This window comes from Pan troglodytes, chromosome 6 (genome assembly GCF_028858775.2).
Source record: "Pan troglodytes isolate AG18354 chromosome 6, NHGRI_mPanTro3-v2.0_pri, whole genome shotgun sequence".
NCBI lineage: Eukaryota > Metazoa > Chordata > Mammalia > Primates > Hominidae > Pan > Pan troglodytes.
In genome coordinates this window covers 68231836-68238231 of record NC_072404.2, presented here as the reverse complement: position 1 = coordinate 68238231, position 6396 = coordinate 68231836, and the positions used below count along the sequence as shown (strand labels likewise).

At 38.3% G+C, this 6396-nt stretch overlaps 1 pseudogene; it reads right to left on the bottom strand.

Moving 5' to 3' along the window:
- Positions 1-257: 257 nt before the first annotated feature.
- On the bottom strand, positions 258-2182 carry LOC750695 (14-3-3 protein epsilon-like; annotated as a pseudogene).
- Positions 2183-6396: the final 4214 nt, after the last annotated feature.

Here is a 6396-nt window from a genome sequence, read left to right as displayed (position 1 = left end):
AAAAATGACCATCTCAAAAAAAAAATCCATTAAAAAACACATTGATTTATGGCAAATTAATATTCACAAAAGTTCCAAAAAATTTAAATGTGGAAGAAACATCTTTTCTGGGAATTTTTCTAAGAACATTGGCTATAAACATTTAAAATAAAAAGTTAGACCCCTATCTCAAATCAAACATACAGAAGTACTTAATGTAAGCTGTAAGGCTAAATGTAAGAGCTAAAATGACAAATTTCTCACAAGAAACATAGAAGTAAATTTTTATAATCTTGTATTAATTTCTTTTGTTTGTTTTTTACATTTAGGTTTGTTTTATTTAATGTTAATTCCATACTGTGTTTCAGTAAGAACGATACAGATTCTGTGTCTGTGGCTCCAGTCAGATATCCAGTAGTATACTGATATCCAGTTACATATACTGAACAAAAGAGATTGAGCTAGCAGAGGGGAGGAGTGAAGTAAAAGTAGGCAAGAATGAGCAGCCACGATTGTTGAACTGTTACCAGCACCATGCTTTCTAGTAATATTTCAGCAGAGTTTGAAACACTTTTTACAGCAAAACCATTACAACTCCTCCCTCCGCAAACAACGTTTAACCATCTCAAGCTAACACCCAATTACTTTGAAACATTTGGTATAAAATACGGTTCAAACAATTAGAAAAACTGAAAAATGATACCACTTAATGCCTCTATAGTGTGATTAACATCTCCCTTAGATGCTTGCATCACCTAGAAGTCTAATGGCTTTCAAACGTAATTTCCATTTCTAATGGTAATCTTGCCACATCTGGCACGGAGACAATACAGTAATGCTGAAAAAGCCTCTGCGGTCCTGTTAGTGTCTTAAAGAAACTAAAAGCTGGGACCAGTAAAATCCACAGAAATTCACTTCTTGACTTCAAGAACTTTTGAAAACTGTTAAAAAAACAAACAAAACACACACACACACACACACACAAATCCCACAAAAAACAACAGGGTAGGAACCTAAATTCTGAGGCCAAATGTAAAAGTCAGATTTGGTGGTTCTTAGTGACAATGGGGACTTTCCAAGGGGTGGGTGGGATGGGGAAGAGTGGGGGGGTCAGGGATGATTTCTCTTGTTGGCTTTTATGTCTCACTGATTTTCATCTTCCACGTCCTGCAGCGCTTCTTTATTCTGTTCTTCACCATCACCCTGCATGCCTGAAGTCCATAGTGTCATTATAGCTTCCTTCACTCAGCGTATCCAGTTCTGCAATTGCATCATCAAAAGCTGCTTTTGCCAACCTGCAGGCACGGTCAGGGGACTTAAGAATTTCATAGTAGAGCACTTTGGGAGGCTGAGGCGGGTGGATCACGAGGTCAGGAGATCGAGACCATCCTGGCTAACACGGTGAAACCCTGTCTCTACTAAAAATACAAAAAATTAGCCGGGAGCGGTGGTGGGCGCCAGTAGTCCCAGCTACTCGGGAGGCTGAGGCAAGAGAATGGCGTGAACCCGGGAGGCGGAGCTTGCAGTGAGCTGAGATAGTGCCACTGCACTCCAGCCTGGGTGAAAGAGCAAGACTCCCTCTCAAAACAAAACAAAACACACAAACAAACAAACAAACAAACAGAAAAACAAAGAATTTCGTAGTAGAATAAGGAAAAATTGAGAGCAAGACTTAAGCGAATAGGATGCGCAGGTGGAAGTTCTGTCATAGCAATATCACTAGCAGCTTTATAACCCACTAGGCTGTTCTCCACAGCCTCCTTCCTGTCATTTCCTGTGGCAAATTCTGCCAGATACCTGTGGTAGTCCCTTTTCATTTTATAATAGAAAACCTTGGACTCGCCAGTGTTAGCTGCTGGAATGAGGTTTTGTCCAGTACATACAGAAAGTGACAACAGATTAAATTTAGCTCAGTCTCAACCATTTGCTGATATTCCCAAATCATTTTTAGCTTGTCTTCTCCCTTGTTTTCTTCTTTCTGTTCAATGCTGATTATTCTCCAGAAGGCTCTTCTAGCTTCAATCACATTGTTATATGAAACAGATAGGAGGTTTTTTTCTTCAACTGTCATCTCCACATCCATCCCTGCTACTTTCTTCATTGACTACACTATTTCTTGGAAGATACTGCGGGTTCACTTCCAAAGCACGTTGTATTGCTCAGCCTGCTGGCCTGCTTTGCCTGGTAGCAGATCCTCTTTTTTTTTTTTTTTTTTTTTTTTTTTGGAGACGGAGTCTCGCCCTGTCGCCCAGGCTGGAGTGCAGTGGCGCCGGCTCACTGCAAGCCCTGCCTCCCAGGTACACGCCATTCTCCTGCCTCAGCATCCCGAGCAGTTGGGACTACAGGCACCCACCACCGCTCCCGGCTAATTTTTTGTATTTTTAGTAGAGACGGGGTTTCACCGTGTTAGCCAGGATGGTCTCCTGACCTCGTGATCCGCCCGTTTTGGCCTCCCAAAGTGGTGGGATTACAGGCATGAGCCACCGCGCCCAGCCACCAGATCCTCTTGATCACCCATAGTGGCAGAGGCTCCCACAGGGTCTGTGCGACGGACGGAAGCAGATAGTGTCTCTGACTCTCTCAGCCTCTGGTTCCATGTCCGGGCAGCAAAAATGGTGGCACCTCAATCCGGGACTTCCACCTGAGCACGCGGACAACTGCTCAGCTCTATGGCAACCGCTCCCTGGCAACTAAGGATTTCTTAAATAATACCACAAAAAAGCATAATCAAGAAGAAACTGATAAACTTCATCAAATTGAGAAACATTTTTTTCAAACACCAAGAAGAATATATAATCTAAGCTGCATAATGAGAGAAAATATTTCAAATTATATATCTTCTTAGGCTCTAGTATCCGGAATATAAACAAAACCAAAACAAAACTCTTATATGTCAAATAAAAGGACAAATTACCAATTAAAAATGGTCAAGGGACTTGAATATATGTTTTACCAAAGAAGATAGGCAAATTGCTAATATGAACATAAAAATATGCTCAATATAATTTCCTACTAGGAAAATAAAAATCAAATGACAATGAGATAACAATGAACACACTATATTGGCTACGACAAAGAGAAAATAACAAGTGTCAGCAAATCTGGAAAGTATGGAATTTCTATGCATTGCAGCTGGAAAGGTAAAATAATATAGTCATTTTGTAAAACAATTTGGCAGTTCTTCAAAATTTTAAACACAGAATTGCCACATGGCCCAGAAATTTTTCTCCACATATGTATGCAAAGGAAATGAAAACCTAAGTCACACAAAGACTTGCATGTGAATGTTCACAGCAGCAACGTTTATAAGAGCCAAAGGGGAATACCATCCAAATGTCCACCAGCTAGTGAAAAAATATGTGTCATATTTATGCAATAAAATCCTCAGCATTCAAAGGGAATTAAGCAATAATCCATGCTACATTGGAAATAAACCTCAAAAATAGTAAACTAAGTGAAACAAACTAGGTTTCAAAAAGATTATGTAATGTATAATTCCATATATAAAAAGAGTCCATAAAAAGCTCATTGATAGAAAATAAATTAATAGATGTCTAAGGCCTGGGTGATGGTGGAGAGTGAATGAAAACAAGATAGATTTTACTCTGAGATGATGAACATATTTTAAAGTTAGTTGTGATTATTAGTATGTAACTCTGTTAAAATATTAAAAACAGGCTGGGTGCGGTGGCTCATGCCTGTAATCCCAGCACTTTGGGAGGCTGAGGCGGGTGGATCATTTGAGACCAAGATTTTTAGACCAGCCTGACCAACATGATGAGACTTCCATCTGTACTAAAAGTACAAAAAAATTAGGCTGACGTAGTAACGCATGCCTGTAGTCCCAGCTACTCGGGAGGTTGAGGCAGGAGAATTGCTTGAACCCAGGAGGCAGAAGTTACAGTGAGCCAAGATCCCACCACTGCACTCCAGACTGGGCAACAGAGCAAGACTCTGTCTTAAATAAATAAATAAATAAATAAATACATTGATATTGTACAATTACAATGTCATTGTGTTATATAAATTATATCCCATTAAAGCCTATCAAAAATAAACATGCCAAAAGTATTAAAATAGTTTCTGACTTTAAGAAATCCAAGTAACAGACTTTTAACACCAAAGTTATTTCTGCTGATTTAATAAATATTAAAGAAAGAAGAAGATACTTTAAATATCACAAAAGGACACAAGTGCAACCAAAAACATTATAGAGGTTACGTAAGCAAAAAGAAAACAGTTTGTAAGGAGTATTTATGAACAGGAACCATCTGGTTTTACTAGACTAGAAAAGTGAAGTCATTCACAGAAGACTACTGTAACTCACAGATGGTTAGAAACAAGTTATATCATCGTAGATTTAAAACAATTCATTTTAAAAATTAAAAATTAATTAAATTTTTAAATTAAAAAATCATTAAAATTAATTAATTAAAAATATTCAGAGATGCAATCTAATATAAAGTTGGTTGATGGCACCCGTCTCTACAGTTAGAGTAGCCTATTGCTAATGCAAAAGCTGCACATTTGTCACTTCTTCAAAACCAATCTCAATACCCAAATCTGATACTAATCTCTAAATTTATTACTACAATTTATGAGAAGATATCTGCCTATTTTTTAAATTATGTAACATGGCTAATGTTCAGTGTTTGAAGGTTTTTATTAAAAATAACTTAAATTTTTTATTTACAACTCATTATGGAAATTAAAAATGTAAACAAAGATATGGAAATTATACAAAAATTCATGAGTACCCATCACAAGGCTCCAGCCATTATTTTGTCTTTCATTTTCAATTATTAACTCCATATTTTGGTAAAATGTTAAAGGAAATATAAAAATCTGTATTGTTAAATTTGTAGAAATTTTGTAGCTGTAACAATGAAAATATTATTATGATTCCTCATAATTTTTTCTTTTTTGAGACAGAGTTGCCCAGGCTGGAGTGCAGTGGCATGATCTCTGCTCACTGCAACCTCCGTCTCCCAGGTTCAAGGGATTCTCCTGCCTCAGCCTCCCAAGTAGCTGGGATTATAGGTGCGTGCCACCATGCCCGGCTAATTTTTTGTATTTTTAGTAGAGATGGGGTTTCACCGTGTTAGTCAGGATGGTTTCTAACTCCTGACCTCATAATCTGCCTGCCTTGGCCTCCCAAAGTGCTGGAGTTACAAGCGTGAGCCACTGCACCTGGCCAAAAATATTTTAAAATATATATTTGTGTGTATATTTATGGGATACATGAGATGTCGATACAGACATGCAATATATAATTATATCATGGGGAATGAAGTATCCATCCTCTCAAGCATTTATTCTTTGTGTTACAAATAATCCAATTATACTCTTAGATATAATAAAATGTACAATTGAATTATTATTGACTATAGTCACCTTGTTGTGTTATCAAATACTAGGTCTTTTTCATTTGTTCTAACTACTTTTTGTATTCATTAACCATCCCCGCTTCTTCCCAACCCCCACCACCACCCTCCCCAGCCTGTAGTAACCATCCTTCTACTCTATTTCCATGAGTTTAATTTTTAGCTTCCACAAATAATTGAGAACATGTAATGTTTGCATTTCTTTCCTGGCTTATTTCACTTATCATAATGATCTGCAGCTCATGTTGTTGCAAATTACTGGATCTCATTCTTCTTTATGGTTATGTAGTATTCCATGGTGTATGTACCACATTATCTGGTGTTCTATGTACCCCTTTATCTGGTCTTCTGTTGATGCACATTTAGGTTGATTCCATGATATTGCTGTTGCGAATAATGGTGCAATGAATATGTGTATACATGTGTCTTTATGATAAAATAATTTATATTTCTTTGGTTATGTACCCAATAATGAAATTGCTCAGTCAAATGGTGCTTCTGTTTGTAGTTCTTTGAGAAATCACCACAGTGCTTTCCACAATGTCTGGACTAATTTACATTCCCATCAGCAGTGTACAAGCATTCCACTTCCACCACAACCTTTGCAGCATCTGTTACCTTTTTGTTTTTTTGAGACCGAATTTCACTCTTGTTGCCCAGGCTGGAGTGCAATGACACAATCTTGGCTCACCGCATCCTCTGCCTCCCAGGTTCAAGCAATTCTCCTGCCTCAGCCTCCTGAGTAACCGAAATTACAGGTGCCTGCCACCATGCCTGGCTAATTTTGTATTTTTAGTACAGACGGGGTTTCACCATGCTGGCCAGGCTGGTCTTGAAATCCCGACCTCAGGTGATCTGCCCACCTCAGCCTCCCAAAGTGCTGAGATTACAGGCATAAGCCACCACACCAGCTCTTTTTTTTTTTTTTTTTTTTTGAGACGAAGTCTCACTCTGTTGCCATGCTGGAGTGTCAGGCTGGAGTGCAACCAGTGGCATGATCTTGGTGGCTCACTGCAACCTCCGCCTCCAGAGT